At 35.5% G+C, this 18,917-nt stretch overlaps 1 protein-coding gene across 4 annotated transcripts in view; it reads left to right on the forward strand.

Moving 5' to 3' along the window:
• Positions 1–18,917, forward strand: part of BMPR1B (bone morphogenetic protein receptor type 1B) — a 398,018-nt gene that overhangs the window by 294,202 nt on the left and 84,899 nt on the right. The gene's annotated exons all lie outside the window — the stretch shown is intronic.

Below are 18,917 nucleotides of genomic sequence, written 5' to 3' on the forward strand. Positions count from 1 at the left end.
ATTCACCTTTAAGAACAGGGGCTTGCTTTGTGATAATTTTGTTCAGAAGAATTATTATTTTATCAAGTTGACTAAAATATAGAAAATGTTAAAGCTTATTTAAAATTTTTGAATTAAACAGTAATTTTAAGAGTGGTTGAGCTATTTTCAAATGAGAAAAAAGCTAATGAACTGAATATAACTGGCCGTGGCAGTGATTGCAAAGAGGGAGTTATAGAGTTGGAAATAAGGAAATAATGGCTTTATAAAATTAAGCCAAATGATAAAGGGAATATGTATGAGATTGAAATGTATTTAAAGTTCAGCTTTATGTACTTGTGGATGCATATTATAGAACTAACTTGGCTGTACTGTTTATCAGAAGAGTGCGTAATTTTGATTGGGATTTACTGAATTCAGATTTTCATAATTTCAAAGTATTCTGTGACACTATTAAGATACTATGTTCTGTGGCTTGGCCCTATGGAAAAAGTTTTTAATTTCTGTATATATAAATGTATTTTTACTTATACCGTATACATAAGTTTAATTTTTGTGTATTGATATGAAGGAATGATAGGTATTTCATCAACCTAGTTTGCTAGTTTAGTCTCTAAAAATTGTTGTAGGGAGAATAGAAAAACTTCAGGGAAACTGTGTCTTAAGAATGTTCCAGGAAGCTCGAAGCATGATATATGTGAGGTAAAATTCTCATTCCTCTATTCTAGCTACTACTGCTTCTTCATTGCCTGAGGGTCATTTTTTATTCTCTTTTAGCATTTTCTTTGAAATACATGAATACTTGGCTTTAGTATTGAGTTATGCCAATAAAAAGCAAAGAGGCCATATGCTACAGACAGAATCTTTGAATCATAAAATGCTAACCTTAGAATGTACCTTAACATAATGTGGTATAAAATAATGTCTTAATGTCTTATTTCTGCCAGTGAGGAAGTTGACGTCCAGAGACATTCTTTGTCTTCCTCTAGGTCATATAGGTGTAGGGAACCTTTTTAAAAAGCTCCCTTTGCAGGGCACTTGTGTGTGTGTGTGTGTGTGTGTGTGTGTGTGTGTGTGAGATGTGTCTGTACTTAATTTATCTTATATCATAGTATCATAGTGGCTAAGAGTACAAATTCTGGACCCAGAATGCCTGGTTTTTAAACTCAGCTCTGCCACTCACTAGTTGTATGAACTCAAATGAATTATCTTATTGTTGTCTCAATTTTCACAACTGTAAAATAGGGATAATAATTATATTTACTATCAATTTGACTATTAAATGACTAAGTATACATAAGCACTTAGAATAGTGTCTGGCACATAATATTACCTGAAAGTTTGCTGTTGTTAGTATCATTATTAATAATTAATTTATGCAAAAATAGGAGGCAGCCAAGCGAGAAATGTACATTGAGATAGGACTGTGAACATCCAACAGGTCATCTTAGTGTGATGAACATGTTGAATCCCAATTGATTTTCCCAGCTTTGTCATCAATTGAGTTTTTTTGTTGAGGAATTACTCTCCGTAACTTTCTGTAAAGTACACTTGAGGTTGTTTATTTTATTGTATTTTTGCCCTGATAAATACAGAATGTGCTATAAACAGAGAAGGACTATGAGATTAACAGAAATTAAGCCACTTAGACTATTAAGTTAAATATTCCTTGACAACATCTAACATGCTTTACAATTATTAATTCTGCGTCTACTTCAGTGAGAATAATGATCACAGAAAAGGAAAATACGAAACACTGATAAATGATGTGTTCATGACTTTTAAGTGAGTGACAAAGCCAAGATTAATATTCTGAGATCTTACATCCATATTTAAAATAAATGTCTTTCAAAATGACAACTTGAGACATTTGGAGAATGTGAGCTTCAGGTGCATAAAAATATTTTGTTAAATATATGGAAACCTAAAAGATTTATATGAAGGAATACGTGTAATATTGCAGTTCCACCTCAAGTGGTACAAAGCTCTGCAAAGTCACAATAAGTGGAAAGAACTCTTCCTACTTTGGATAGAAGCAAGGGTGGCCTATGTATATGGTGACTCATCAACCGAAATCTTACCACTGCCTAGCTATTACCTTAAATGTTTTACTCGAAAGAGATACAGGCTTTGAAAAAGGAGGCATGAGTACATCTTGGTAGAGGTCTTGAACTTCAAGTTTTTTAAATACTGGAGTATTGTGATTGCTTCAGAAACATATTTTTAAATCTAGGGAAATGGGGAATTGCCTTCCTGATAGTGAAAATGTGTCCTGTAATGGTCAAAATCTGTAGTGTTAATTTCTACTTGAAATGGATTATGTTTAGATTGAGCTACTTGTACTACCCTACCCCTTTATTCTCCAAACATAGTAGAGACTCACAGGCAGTCATAATGAATATAGTGCAATGTGTAAACAGTACTAAAACATTGAATATAGTGCAGTGTATAAACAGTATTAAAGCATCATTTTGTTCACTACCATTCTTCTTAAATTCTGTTAAGAGAATTTAGTAAAGTTATAAAGATGGTAGACTGACAGACCTAAAAACTAAAGGACTCTGGGTTTGTTGTTCTAACACAATGGTGGCAACAATGTACCCGTCCTGACGAGGATAGGCCTCATGTTCCCACATTTAAGATGGTGAAATTTTCATTGGTTCCCTGTTAAATGTACATGTGAAAATGTCTACAATTTTTCCCCTATAAAATAATGCTAATAGGCTATTAAAGCAATCAGATTAAATAAAACTTGGCAGCCACATTTATTTTAGGAGCAATTCTACATCAATAAAGATACTTACAGGAAAACAAGGTGAGATAGGAAGTAGAAATCCACTCTCTTGTGAATACAGGAAAATCCTCAAACCCAGTGATCAAAACCAGACACAAGTCTCCATGGTCCCTACAGTTTTATATAACCTGGATTTTATATACTACCTCTCCGTTGCCAGGCCATATTCCATAGGTTTCCTATTGTCATATTTATGTCTGGTCTAGTTGACACTAATTTAAAATTCAAAAAATATGTTATACATTTTTTTTAGTATAATCAGGGCACATAGGGAATCCAATAAGAGGAGGATAACAAACATGGCTGTGAATAGGTAGTTTCACAATTAGAATGATAATATTGCTATGCGGCATCAGTTTTTGGTAATATTTTAAGTGAAAAATGATCCTTATTACCATATGGCAAAATATACTGAAAATCTGAACTGTTAGACCAACACAGCTGTTAAATGCATAAATGTTGTTATGTGTTTAAAATGTTTTCTACTACAGCTATTTTGTGGCATTTCTTAATCTCAGGCTATTAATTGGCAGTAACTGCAAGTTGTGGTGAGCATCTCAGATGTAAGAAATTTGATCTCTGGTAATTTACCTAGGAAGAAAATGGCTAAACTATAGTTTTCAGCTTAAGTTCTGCTCATTAGATTGGATAATAATTTCACGTAATTGCCAAGTACAGACTGAAATTATTTGGTTTCACCTTTTTTTAATATTTTCAAAATGCTAGCAACCATATGCAAGTCTTATCTGTGTATAAATGTCTGTACATAGTATAATTCAAACTTGTAAATTACAAATATATGAAGGCTTTTGAAAAAACATTGGAACAGCAAAATAACTCAAATTAGTTTCTTTTTTCTCTGTAAGCCAACTGAATCTGAAATAACATTGTACAGATATTTTATTGATTTAGAACATTGTACAAATCTTTTATTGATTTAGAATTGCCAGGAATAAATCTATGAATTCTTCCCCCAACTTTTCAAATGCATATCTATTTTTAGAATTCATATAAGAATTTGAACAAATCCTCAAATAAGAGAAAATATTGACAACTAATTATAGAACAATTATCTTAATCAGCTAAGTTTTCTGTCAAGCTTTCTTATGCTGCATTTTAGGTCCAGATGGCCTCTTTTGGTCTTGATTATTATACTTGTTATCTGTAAAATAGAGACTTTGTCTATATTAATATATATTTGTTGGTTTGGAAAAGTGAATAGTAAAATACATAAGGATGATCTTGTGACTTTGCACTCTACTTTTACTCTAGACCTCTCCATGTTTCTTTTAACTTGGAAAATATCTTCCCGGATTAACTGATTACTCTGCTTGATACTATCTCTGTTACATTCTTTTGATGATTACTTAACTATATAAAATCATAGTATTGATATTTTGGTTATAAAGAACAGAATCTTAAGTAGAGAAAGAAGTTTAATGGAGACATAAAGAAAAACTAAAGGAAACATAGGCCTCATGGGACCCAGCAGGCCAGGAGGACCGGAACGTCTCCTTGTCTATGTCTCTCTCTGAGGGCCTTGTGCACATTCCACTCTCGCTGTGTGTGTCTGCTCCCTTCTTTTCTTTTTGTTTAAAATTCTTTAATGGACACTCCTTGTATTTAGGATAAAATCCAGATCTTTCTATGTCCTGCAAAGGTCTGATATCAGCTGGCTCCTGACTCATCTTGCAGCTCATCTCACTGCTTACTGAGCATCAGCCATATAGGCCTGAAAACAAACAAAACAAAACAAAACAAGACAAAAATGATCCAACCTTTTTCTCACTCAGGTACTTCACATATACTGTTTTCACAGTCTGGAAAGTTCTTTGCCTTTCTACTCTGTTTATCCATGCATTTGCATAAGTGCCATTTAGTTAAGTTTTCCTTAACAATCTAAATTAAATGAAACCCCTTTGATATAATCCCTCATCGTGTTTTATTTTTCCTTTATGGTACATATCATAATTTATCATTATACATGTCACTCTCCTGCTGGAAGCTAAGCTTCTCAGAAGAACAAACTCTGTCCATTTTATTTATTGCTGTGTCTTGAGTGTATAGCACAGGCTTGGTGTATAGAGGAATCTATGTCCCTGGACATACTTATAGTTTCTTGCTTGACTCAAAATGGTGGCTGCAGTCCCTAATGTTCCAAGACCATTTTGCTTAGCTCTACAGAGTTAACTGATAGATGTTTCACTTTTTTTTTTGAGACAGAGTCTCACTCTGTCACCAGGCTGGAGTGCAGTGGTGCGATCTTGGCTCACTGCAACCTCCGCCTCCCGAGTTCAAGTGATTCTCCTGCCTCAGCCTCCCGAGTCGCTGGGAATACAGACACACGCTACCACGCCCAGCTATTTTTGTTGTATTTTTAGTAGAGACGGGGTTTCACCATGTTTGCCAGGTTGGTCTCAATCTCTTGACCTTGTGATCCACCCGCCTTGGCCTCCCAAAGTGCTGCACTTTTATTTTTAATTTCTTTGGAGGGAGAATTTGATTGGCTGCGGACCCTTAGAATAATCAAAGGTAACCTACTAGCCATGTTAAAGGTTTTTGATTGCCAGTGTAATCCAAACCCTTTTCTAGAAAAACTGCACCTGCTCACAGTGTCTATTATTGTCTAGTTTTTCTAGAAGAGGGTTTGAATTATATTGACAATCAAAAACCTTTAACATGGCTACTCTTGTCACTTATGATAGCAATATAAATACTTCCAGGACTCTTTTGTTTGTAGTGAATTGATATTGGGTAGCAAATGAGTTATTTATCAACTAAATGTTTTGAAAATTATTTTAAAAAACACTTTAATATTTCTCACTTGAACTTCAGAATTCAGCAAATGTTACTACCGAAAATAATGATGATGTATTTCTATAGGTCCTACAGAATTATCTTAAGACTAAATGAAGGTAGATCTGACTATCTTTTACTCTGTAAAAAAAGATGCTATAGAAATTCGGGATATCAACGTGGTGGCAGAAATAATGTGTGAAACAAGTAGTGTAGTGACTTGACAGACTTTAGTTCTAGGACATTGTTATATGTAAGTTTCGCTCCTTTATTGAAATGGTAGTTGCAAACTGTATGTCTCATAAAGAACATCTCATAAATTTTGCATTTATGATTTCTGAACAGGACATGAGTTTGAGGCTAGTGTTATACATCGTTCATTCAATCAGATTCTGGGAACTTAATGTCTGAAACTATGTTTCTGGTTTCTTCTGGAGTCCAGAGGAAAATTAATGTACATTTCAAATTTACTTTTGAAAACCTCATGAGTACCTGGTGAAAATTGTCTTTGGTTCATAGTTTTTTACTGCCGTACAGTGTTCAGTGTTGCATAATGTCCCCATAGTCATATTGGTGTCTTCACAGTTTTAATGGGAGTTTTACATATAAGGAAATAGTGACTCACACTACTTAAAAAAATCAATTGTGTCACTTCCATGATGTAGAAACTGCACTGATGAGATAACAGCCAGGTGTGAGTCAATTTAATATAACAGGGCATCTTAAAATTTTTTCTGGCCATCTCTGTCTACCTTCAATACAAGCTATGCCAAGGCCAATAGCACGGAGCTTCAGAAAATCCAAGCCAAGGTTTGTTTTGGAAACGCCACATGAAATTATCTTTCTGTTATTACATTTATAGAAATATTCATTATCAAACTAACTCTTTGCTAAAGTGTTTACCTTTATTTTATCTCTAAAAGAAAACTACATTTTTTCAAATCTGAAAAATTCAAATCAGTATTTCAAATCACTATTTTTTTCAAATCTGAAGAAATTACTAAAAACTTGTTGCTTGCAGTTGTGTATAATTTAATGATTATGCACTTTTTTATGGCGCTGAATCTCAACTGAATATTTGTCTTGGTTAGAGTTGATATGCTCAAATATGTGTTGTTTTCAAATTGCATTATAAAACAAGTCTTTTTCTGTTCCTACTTTATAAAAAAGTTAATGTTGTAAGAATGACATGCTGTATTTATCCATGAAATAATGGCTGATTTGAGTGAGGAAATGTGCACCAGCTCTTTGGGGGAATAGTTGAGTGGCTTTTCTGAATTTAACTTAGCCTCTGAATTCAGCTGAAGTTATTGAGAACTGTGCAGTGACCCGGAAAACAACAACAACAACAATCACAAAAGAGTTCCATTGTGACATGTTAACAGAAGAAGGGTAGATGCCACTTAAGTTGCCTTTTTCTTCACACACTTGCTTAGACACATTATACATATCCACACACGTATGTTTCTTATATATATGTGTGTGTTTTCATAGGATTATTACAATTTATTGAAATCAGACAGTATCACTAAATATTTCCTACTTAATTTCCTGTGCCCCGAGTGAAAAGATGTTCAAATTGGGGGAAGAGTCTAAAGGAGAAAGAGCCTTGTGATTTTATAGGCACATGACATTCTTTCAGTGGGGGAATTTCTGGGGGATCGTTTTTGGGCTGATTTTATGCATATATACCAAACAGTTTATTCATAACATAAGAATATTAGTAGCTATTATGAATATTATTAATCTACTCTACTTAATCTATTATGGTAAAAAACAATTTTCTATCTTTTTTTGTTAAATAAACTTAATGACAAACATCTTGCAAATTAGATTTTCATATATTTCATCTCTTTCTTATGCTCAATTTAATCTATCAAAGCCACACATTGTAGAAGACATCTGGTATTGAGCTTAAGCAGCTGGGTTTCATTTGTAAGGGTTTTGAGCAAATTTCGGTGCTTGCCAACAATAATATAACAGTTGGCCAATGTGTTTTCCTTGTGGCAGATTTGTGCAGTGTGGCAAAATAGACCTGAGTTCAGGATCAGGTGCTGTTCTGCCTCTTTTTGGCCTGTCTGGTGGGACTTGAGGTTTTATGCAGATGTTCATTGAGCACTGGCTGAGCACTTGCTGCAATGGCCATTGAGTACAAATTAGCTGGTGAGCAGTATTCGACCAACACCCCTCAATTTCAGAAACACGGAGTCTGCAGTTTTCCCAGCATGGTTCTATGTATTTCCTGTATCAGAATCACTGCAGGTCGTTTTTAACATACAGGTCCCAATACCCCATTTTGAAACCACTAAACCAAATATTTGGGAGTTGAGATGAGAAGGCTTAAATTTAATAAGCTATCCCAAGAGAGTTTGTATACATTGAATTCAAGATAATAAAGTTCAGTTTATTCTTTCCCTACAGATAGAACCTCTAACCCCACTTTCAGAAAAAGAGAAGAAACTGTGTGTATTTAAAAGGGATTTTCAGACTTTGTTTCAAAAGTAACTTAGCCATATACCCAATTTAGACATTCTTTTATAAAATATTTTATCAGCATGATGTGTTGTTTAATAAAACAGTTGTCCTAGCACTACACAAATATTGCCCCCAATGATGAAGAAGGGATAAGGAATCTTAATTTACTATGAACAATCCAAGTATGAGCTGAAAGATTTCTGAAAGAGTGAAATGAAGTAGGAATCCCAAATTTCCCGTCTCTTCCTCAGATACATTTAACTAAGTGATTTCTGTCTCCAAATAGTCATGAGATACCTATGAAGTGCCTGGAAATCTGTTCAGAGTTTGGCTCTGTGATTGCTCCTTCAAAAAGCTCTGTGTTGCAGTTTGCATGCTCCTGGGCCCTCTGCTCATCCCCAGTTATATTAAACAGGTTATTCCTAATGGAAAGAGTTATGTCTTTGTGGCTATCTAGGCAGTTTTGGGGACTGTTCTGAAAAGAAACTAAGTCATAACTCTTTCCTGCTTCTGCTGGAAAAGATCTATGCCAGAATTCTTACTACCTTAGTTTAATATTATTTTGTGGATTCTGAGTCCAGAATTGAGTTTTCCAGATAAACACTTTTGAGTTCCCGGGCAATATGGAAACATACCCAGGGAATGACTGTGTGGTTGATGTGAGGTTTGCCTCTTCGGAAGTAAATAGGTAGTCTGATTGTTGTTAAAATGTCATTAACTGGAAATGTACTTTTTACCCTATCTTGCTTTGAAAATTAGCACTCAAGATAGCTATTTCAGAGAGCTCCTGTGTTCACTCAGGAATTTTTGACTTGATTTAGAATAAACACACACACACACACACACACACACACCACACCCCTCCATTGAATATACATAGGGAATACCCCAGAATATATAAAATTAAAAGAGAGTAAGAAAAGAGGCATTCCAAATGCTTGGGATTGCCCCATTCCATAATCCATGTCATGCATGGGCTACATCTGCAGCTTTTTTAAGTTTCTGGAGGAAGCTCAGCAATGCAGCTGTCTCTAATGTACTGTGAACCTTGAAAAGGAATTTCCTTTCAAGTAAGAACGGAAGTAGTTTGTGTGTGGGATGATGGAGCTGGAGGTTTCCTTTAACAGAAAATAAAGTGCTGTTATGTAAACAAACATCTGTACAACCTAAAACAAAAAGGCACCTACATTTGAAAAAAAGACCTGGTTAATTTTTATTATCTACTTTTGTTTTCTCATTTTTGAAAGCGAAGAAAATGAAGCAGAAAGTTGTTAGGTGAATTGTTTAAAGTCTCACTATTAGTACTAGAGTCCCAGGACAGAACTTGGGATCCTAGAATTTTTAGTTCTAGTTCTTTAGGAATTACTTTAGATTTGGCCTTAGGATTGTTGTTTAGGCTGTATGTTTAGAAAGCCAAAACAAGGTCTTTGCCACATGATATGTTTGGATTTGTGTCCCCACCTAAATCTCATGATGAATTGTAATTCCCAATGTTGGGGGAGGGACCTGGTGGGAGGTGATTGGATCTTGGCGGTGGTTTTCTCCCTTGCTGTTCTTGTGACAGTGAGTGAGTTCTCATGAGATCTGATGGTTTAAAAGTGTGTGGCACTTCCCCATTCACTGACTGTCTCTCCTGCCGTCACGTGAAGATGTGCTTGCTTCCCCTTTGCCCTTCCACCATAATTGTGAGTTTCCTGAGGCCTCACCAGCCATGCCTCCTGTACAGCCTGTGGAACTGTGAGTCAATTCAACCTCTTTTCTTCATAGATCATGCATTCTCAGGTAGTTTTTTTTTATAGCAGTGTAAGAACAGACTAATATACCACAGGAGCATTTTATTTAAGAAACAGGTTACAAAACATTCCCTACCATCACCACCACCTCCAAGAATAAATGTCAGTGTATGAAAAAAGCTCAGAACTGATAACTTCTGCTTTGATTTCCTATTTATTCTAATATATGCATTCTAATATTCTAATATAGTTTGCAAAAAGTACTGTATATTCAACCACATTTAGACTTTCATAATTTAGTGATTCTGGGAATGCAGCTTATGCATAGTTTGTTCTGACCTAAAATATCTCATTATCTGAGGTGAGAAGGGGACAAAGTAGAGGAACACATTTGAGTTCTAGGACAAAAAATTTGCACCCCAGATTGAAGAATGGAGCATCTTTTTTTTTTTCCTCTTCCCAAAATGTTAATCTAAAGAGATTACATGCAAAATACCTTAACTAGCTATGACTGCAAATAAGAAACGTGATCTGCAGCTGTACACCTTGGAAATGAGTGTGAACATCTCTACAGATTTATTTCTTAATGCTAAAATTGCATGGTTAATGTTCCTTTCCATTGTAGGATATCACTTGTACTTGGATCCTCTAGATTTACACATTTGATTTTATGGCTTTGGGCAATTGCTGTAGAATGTTTTAGAATAATCAGTGAACCTTCTTTAGCAGGTAAAATTGCTGTAGTATTTATCCTGATTTTTCAAACTCTCCATTAATTATTTCTTCAGTAACTGTAAATACTGACTTTGGTTTTGCAAGCCGAATGAGAATGCTTTGTTTCCTCCTGTGGCTTTGTTTTGCTGCTTATATTTGCTACTTAAGGGCTTTTAAAAATCTGCTAAAGATGTCATATTATCTGTTGACATTTTATAAGATACTCTGGCAAAATTACTCCCCCGAGAAGTTCTAGAATGGTTTACTTTTTAGTCTGGATTGTTTTTATTATTTCTCTGCTTTTAATGAATCACCTTATTATCTTCAAAATAATAAAAAAAATCTAGGGGTAAAAAAGAAAGTGGCATTCTTATAGTTACAATAGCTATTAATAAACTAATAGACAATAACTAACATATTCCATTTGTGGTTTTACAATTTAGAAATCCAAGCATACAAATATCAGCATTCATTTTAGATTTTAATATGTGCATGTTTCCATTTATAGATGTTAAGCACAGGGCAAGTTAAGGATAGTTGCTCTTTCAGATATAAAAATACTTATGGTTTTACAGTTTTTTTAGCTATAGTGATTAAAATAATATGATTATAGCCTAGGGTAGATCATAGGTGCAGGAGCTTTTATTATTCCATTTGTATAAATGTAGAAACAGTTTGGAGAAGATAACTTGCTCGAGGTCACAGAGTTAATACATGGTACATTTTAGATTGAAATCAACACTCTGGCGGTTGTATCCTTTCTTCTAGCAGCTATACCAAATAACATTTCTTAGAGGAGAATATTTATATGACTTGATATTCAAAAATATGCAAAACCACAAAACATAAAACATTTTAGAATTTGTTAATAGTAAAATCAGTAGTAGTAAATAAAACAAACTACAGACAGGCAAAAGGACACCCCATACTCTTGGAAAACATGCTGTATGACATATAACTGGAAAGTATCTATTATTAATTGCATATAAAAAAATCTTCAAGAAGGAGAAAATGAAAATAAACAATAAAAGTAGCAGAAGACACGAACAGGGCATTCATAGAGGAGTAATATGGAAATATAGGAAAAGAAGCTAAATAAATAGAGAATTGCAAGTTAAAATAATATGACATATCACATTATAGTCAGCAGATTGGCAAAATAATTAGCAGTTTTAGATTACCAAGGTTTGGCAAGGATGTGGAGAAATGGGAACCCTTAACTACTGTTAGTTGGAGTATAATAGTTTCAACCATTTTTGAGTGATATATATCATTTATAGGTATAGATAAATAATTATGGAAATATTCATAAGATTAAGAAACTGTCATAGATATGACACCAAAAGCAAAAGCAATAATAGAAAAAAATAATGAAACAGTCTTTATCAATTAAAAAATTATGTGCTTTTAGAACAGGGGTTCCCAACCCCTGGGCCATGGACTGGTAGTCATCCCTGACCTGTTAGGAACTGGCCACACAGCAGGAAGTGAGCAGTTGGCAAGTGAGCATTATCGCCTGAGTTGTGCCTCCTGTCAGATCAGTGGGAGCGTTAGATGCTCATAGGAGAGCAAACGCTGTTGTGAACTGTGCATGCAAGGGTTCATGCACAGTTGCGGGCTCCTTATGAGAATCTAATGCCTGATGATCTGAGGTGGAGCAAACCATCCCCCACCACCCCTCCCACCCCTGTGCATACAAAAATTGTCTTCCACAAAACTGGTCTTTGGTGCCACAAAGGTTGAGGACTGCTGTTGTAGAGCACATCACCAAGAAAGTGAAAAGACAGTCCACATAATGGAAGAATATATTTGCAAATCATGTATCTTATAACACACATGAATCTAGCCTATGTAAAGAACCGTTACAAATTAATAATAAAAAGAAAAATAACCCAGTTTGAAAATGGACGAGGATCTCAACAGACATTTCTCCAAAGAATGTATACAAGTGGCTGACAATCACATGAAAAAATGCTCAGCATCCTGTTATCAGAGAAATTCAATCAAAAACACAATATACCACTTCACATGTACTAGGATGGCTGTAATAAAAGATATAATAACAAATGATCCTAAAGATGTGGAGAAATTGGAATCCTCATCTGTGGCTCCTGGGAATATAAAATGGTACCACCACTTTGGTAAACAGTCTGGCAGTTTCTCAAAGTGATAATCGTGTAGTTGTCATATGATCCAGCAATTTGACTCCTAGGTATATACCGAAGAGAGATGAGAAAATGTGTCCACAAAAAACTTGCACCCAGATGTTCATAGCAGCATTATAGGTAATATAAATGTTAAATATATTAATAATACAAACTGTTGTATATCTATATAATAGAATGTTATTTGGCAATAAAAAGAATGAAGTACTGATACATGCTACAACATGGATAAATCTTGAAAACTATGCTAAGTGAAAGAAACCAAATACAAAGACCATAGATTGTATTTTCTATTTACATGAAAATTCCAGAGAAGCTTGGGGGCATAGAGAGTGACTGCCTGTATATGGTTTTGTTTTTGAGGGGGTTGAAAATGTTCTAAAATTATGTCATTTGATGGTTGCATACCTCTATGCCTATATTAAAAAGCAATGATTTGTACATGTTAAATGAGTGAATTTTATAGTATGTTAATTATATCCCAATAAAGCTCCTAAAAATATTCATAGGCGTGATAATCAAATTTAGGATAGTGCAGAATAAGGGAGGTGAAGGAACTGGTACTCGTTTGACTTCATTCTCTAATATTTTATTCCTTAGAAGTAAAATATCTGTTAAGATTTTATAAAAATGAGTTGTAAGAATCTTGTTTTCTCTTATCCATTTTTAAATATATTTGTAGCATTTTATATAACAGAAGAGACAGCCAGAAATGAAATTAAGTACATTATCCCTCCTCCCTTTCAGCTTGAAACATGAATTTTTTCCTAATAATTGAAGACGGTTCAAGAAAATATCTTCTACAAGAAAATATGCAACTAGGAGTCCTGCAATGAACGTTGTTTGCTTTCTTCAATATCAATTATAATATTTTATCTTTAAAATCAGAATTTTACCGAAACAGTTTTGTCATTTTATTATTTAACTGATGAGAAAAACTATATGTGATTTAGAGTTGCCATGAGTCCTGATTCAAATCAGATTACTTTTCTTTTGCTAAAAACTTAGCAGAGTAGCCCACCTGCAATCCTGCTTGCTTAAGGGGAAATGATACCTTCTTGGGACACCTGCTGTTCATAATTCTCAGTCTAGCCTTGTGAGTAGCTGTTAATTTGCCTATGAACCTTTATCATGGCCTCTCCCCTCACAGAATAAAAGATTCTCTTGGCAGACAAAGCGCAGGCCCTAGGCCAGAAAGGCTCATTCCTGAATCAGAGGTGTCTATTACTTTTCTACTTGTTAATATAACAGAAATGCCTTTCCTGTCACAGGGGAGAGTGGTTGGGAAATTGCCTGTACTGACAAGCCCTTCTCAGATAGGAGGAGCACATAGACATAACATAAGCATATTTTCCTAGAATATTGTTTCATGCTTTTCCCACTCAGGGCCGTGGCCATTACTGGGGAGGGAAAACGACCTCAGGGCCTTGAGGTTTGTTTGTTGTGGTATTAATAACATATGATGGCAAAGATGAATATAGTTATGCTAGCATTCAAATACAGTTGGAAATGCAGTTATTCTGTAGCATACAGGTTAGGTAAAGTTTCTTTCTTCTGTTTCTAGAGCTTATAAACATAGGAGCGATTGGAATAGTTTAAGCAAAATCGAAGTGAGAAAATATGCAGTGCCAGAAGCTTGTGTGAGGGAGTGGAAATTTTTGCACAAAAGCCAGAATTTGACTAGATAATACTTTTCAAATTGTGGTCCCTGCAGTGGCATTACATGGGAACCTAATATAAAAGCAAATTATTGGGTCTCAACTAAAATCCACTGAATCAAAAACCTTAGGGGGTTTTTGAGCCCAGAGATCCATGTTTTAACAAGCCCCTCGGTGATTTTGTTATGCATTAAACTTTGAGAACCACTGGACTAAATTATGTTGGTTTTTCAATGGCAGGTGAATAACAGGCAATGGAAATGCATTTGTGAGCACAGTTTTGGAACGATTAAAGCATTTTATTTAGGTAATAGAGTCTTCTGTCTTATTTTTCTAGTAAAGGAATTTTAGTTTATGCTACAATATCAAGATATCTGATTTAATCCATGCATCTCTGAAGGATGTATTGGTTTCTTATTTCTTTTAATTGAGAGAGTTGTTGAATGATTTAATAGAACTTTGGAAGTTTCAAACTGAAGTGATATTTTTATTTGCTATAAATTATAGGTGCTTTCTTTGTATGCCATTTTATTCCCTAAACTTGTAGCATTTTACATATTTAATAGGACCTAGATCTACTCTTAAGTCCTGAAGGTATTATCCAAATAATTTAGAAAATTGCTAAGGGCATTCCCCAGGTCACTTTACTGTGTAATTTTTTCCCAAGTATGTTTTGCATTTTAAATGTTTTCATTTTTCCTCTTAATCTTGTTATATATCAGTAACACATGATGTGTTGGCATCTTCTGGAATAACACATTTGTTCCAAGTGAAAAGGACTAGGTTCAGAAAACCTAGTCGGCCAAGAAGTTTACCCGACAGAAACCTATGTTGAATCTAAAATTAATGTGCTCACATTTTCCATCAAAATGAAAATGGAATGAAGCCAAGAAAGCACTATGAGAAGAAGTTTGTTGGTCTCTGCCCTGCATGAACAGCATTAACAAAATGTGTCATTTAGTCTTGTAGATAATAGACGTGTTGAAAACAATATTTTACCTGTAAGTCTGAGATGAGACACTAACTCTGATTGTGTTACTCCTCCCCTTAAGAGTCATTTTATTACATCTTTAAGCATATAATGACTTGAAGAAACCATTTTTTCCTTTGGTTTATCAAACCTTTATTAAATGCTTAGTGTCTTCAAACGTTGTGCAATGCCCTGTGGATTTAAGGAAAATATTCCCAGATGGAGGTCGCGGGGGCAAACAAATACAAAGAATACTTTGGGAACGGATAGGTGTGCATCTGACTTAAAGGGAGGTCTGAATCAAGCTGAGAACTAAAGGATGATAAGGCATTTAGAGGCAAAGAAAGGAAGTAAACAAGTTCCACATAGAGGGACCAACATGCGCAAAACACCCAGAAAGATCTAAAAGAGCTTGGCACTGCTGGAGAACTGCACAGGGTTTAGTGTCACTGCAGAGTTGGGGGTGAGGGGTAGTGAGCAGCTAAGTTGAGATTTTAAACAGGGGAACGATGATGAAGGTTTGTGTAGACACAGGCTAGAAACCACATGTTTTTTTCCTGTGGATGTGTAGATCCATGGCTGGCTCTTGAGAAGAAAAGTAACATAATCGTATTTCCCGTTTTCTTTATCACTTAATGGCAGTTCCATCCTTATAGTTAATTAAGACAAAACCATATTATGCTTAGCTTTTCCTTGTCTCTCACATAATACACATGGCCCATTGGAAAATTAGTCAGTACTGTCTACATTGGGCATCTGTGTGTACGACTTCCAAATCGTCTTTGACCTACCCGTGACTGCTGTCAGGGCTACGGCAACCAGTTCCATGAAGACATTGCCCAGCTTTGTGAAGGTGGAACTGAACACTGTCTCATCTCCTGGCCTCCTGTCATGGACACTCTTTGATGTAGCACATGGGATGCTAGGAGCAACCATTCTATACTCATATATAACCTGCAATGAGGGCCGGATAATGGCCCATGAAAGCAGACCTTACCAGTGGGGGATAGGAACTGAGAGGTAATCACTTCTCCTTTTATTCCATGGGTTGACTATACTTGGACTTGTTTCCTGTAGTGAGATTGAACTAGATAACTTATCCTTGAATTGCCATTGTTTTCTTTGTTATTTCACAACCCCAGTCACAAACTTCAACTTCCTGGGATGTCATTCCCAAATAAACTCACTCTATGCAAGCAGTTGTCTCAGGCTTTACTTTCCTGAGGAACCAAAATTATGAAGTACCTTCAAAGTACAGCAAGTCCTCACTTAATGTTGTTGATAGGCTTTTGGAAACTGGCACTTTAAGCAAAATGACATATAATGAAACCAATTTTTTTCATCAGTGTTATAATGGAAATATATTTTCTCACTTCGCTATAGTGACGTGTATTTTGAAGCTTAGGTTTTTACCAATAGGAAATGACATTATTTTGCTGAAGGAAATGACATTATTTAAGGACTTGCTACACATTGTTTTGCTTAAAGTTGCAATTTCTAGGAACCTATCGACACCATTAAGTGAGGACTTATTATATATCTTGAATCTGACCACTTCTCATCACCTCCACCACTACTACCCATGTCCAAACCACAGTCAGTGTTTGCCTTCATTATAACAACAATCTCCTGACTGGCTCTCTGCTTTGGTTTTTGCTCTCTATAGTCTATTCTTAGCATAGCAATCAGAGTAGAAGTTTTCAGAAAGGCCCATGAAGATCTGTTCCCCATTTCTTGTCTGACCTCACCACGTACTTACTGTTACTCTTGCTGGACAAACTGGCACCTGTTACTCTTCAAGAATGCCAGGTGCACTTCTCCTTCAAGGCTCTTGCTCGATAATCCTTCTGTCTAGAACACATTTCCCCTTTTCTTTACAACTCACTCTCTTCATCCTTCCCTTCTCAAAACTGACTTTTACATGGAGGAATTCTAGCTATCCTTTTTAAATCATGACTACTCCCGATAAATCTGTCCTGTTTCCTACTTTATTTCTCTCCAAAGTGCTTAGTATAATTTAGATATCTTTATGTTGTTTTATTTACTGTTTCTTTTTCTCCATTGACTGTGAGCTGTGAGGGCATGGAATCGTGTCTGTTTCTTTCTACTGCTATGTCCTTGGGCCTAGAACAGAGCCTGGTACCTGGAAGGTGCTCATTAAGTAATTGTTAAGTAGATGAATGAATGGATATTTTAGAAACTGTAATTTTGGCCAGGCGTGACGGCTCACGCCTGTAATCCCAACACTTTGGGAGGCCGAGGTGGGTGGATCACCTGAGGTTGGGAGTTCGTGACCAGCCTGACCAACATGGAGAAACCCTGTCTCTACTAAAAATACAAAATTAGCCGGGCATGGTGGCACATGCCTGTAATCCCAGCTACTTGGGAGGCTGAAGCAGGAGAATCGCTTGAACCCGGAAAGTGGAGGTTGCCACGAGCCAAGATTGCGCCATTGCACTCCAGCCTGGGGAACAAGAGAGAAACTGGGAAACTCTGTCACAAAACAAAACAAACAAACAAACAAAAACTGTAATCTTAGCTGTGGTGTAAAGAAGGCTAAAGGAAGGTAGGGATAGAGAATAGAAATTAGGAGGCTGTGCCGTCAATCAGGTAAGAAATGATGAGGGCCTCCTTTTGGCATCTTTTTAACGTCATCAATGGTGAGAGGAGGAAGGACTACAGAAAAATATGGAAGATTAAAATGATTGAGTTGTTGATGGATTGGGCATAGCAAATACAAGAGCAGAAGAGATATAAGAAGACTCAGGTTTTTCACTTTGGCAGCTGGGTGGATGGCGGTGATGTTCATCAGAGAGAATGCTGAAGAAAGAGCAGATTTTGGAAAGAAAGGGATAGGGTGGAAAGGCTTCTTGAAAAAGAAGAGTAACTTCAGAGTTTGTTGAGTTTGACATAAAAACAAGACTTCTTAGTGTCACTAAGATGCTTGGTAGTCAGTTGAGTGTGTTGGCCTAGGGCTCAGGAAAGGATACTGTAGGGTAAACTAGTGCCTAGTGAGGAAGTTTTGCCTTGAGTTAGTCTAGTGGCCTTACAAAAAAACAAACAAGGAAAACCCACATGTAACTCACTATGTTCCTGCAGGAGCATAGAAGTTCTTAATCATTGCCACTATTTCTTTTCTAGATTATTTAAAAAATAGAAAAAGAAAACTTTAAGAAATAAAAAAATGTATTGTACATTTTGAAAGAAAGATAAAGGCATTTATCTTAAGACAAAATGCCTGAGTATCTCTAGAGTACAAGGAATTTACCTTTAGTTTGTCCTGGCTAGCCTCAAACTCTTTATTTTGCTTTCATAGCCATTTCCTTTTATTGAAAACATGTTGAAGTACTTTTTCTTCTTCCTTTAGTTACCAGAAATGAGTATGTTCTATACTAAAACACTCAGAATCCATGTAATGAAAAATGTCTAAATGTTTCAAGTAAGATTTTTGGTATGTATGTATCTGTTTCATAATATAAAAATTTTAATTGTTCTATTCTTCACCAACACGTTTTTCATGTATTTTGAAGCTTAGGTTTTTGCCAGTAGCTTTCATACCTCTGGTGATTTTATTACCTTATTTAATAGAGGAGAGTCAAGCATCTTGAACTGGTCTTCAATTTAGAAATTTAT

Source organism: Gorilla gorilla, chromosome 3, assembly GCF_029281585.2.
Source record: "Gorilla gorilla gorilla isolate KB3781 chromosome 3, NHGRI_mGorGor1-v2.1_pri, whole genome shotgun sequence".
Classification (NCBI taxonomy): domain Eukaryota; kingdom Metazoa; phylum Chordata; class Mammalia; order Primates; family Hominidae; genus Gorilla; species Gorilla gorilla.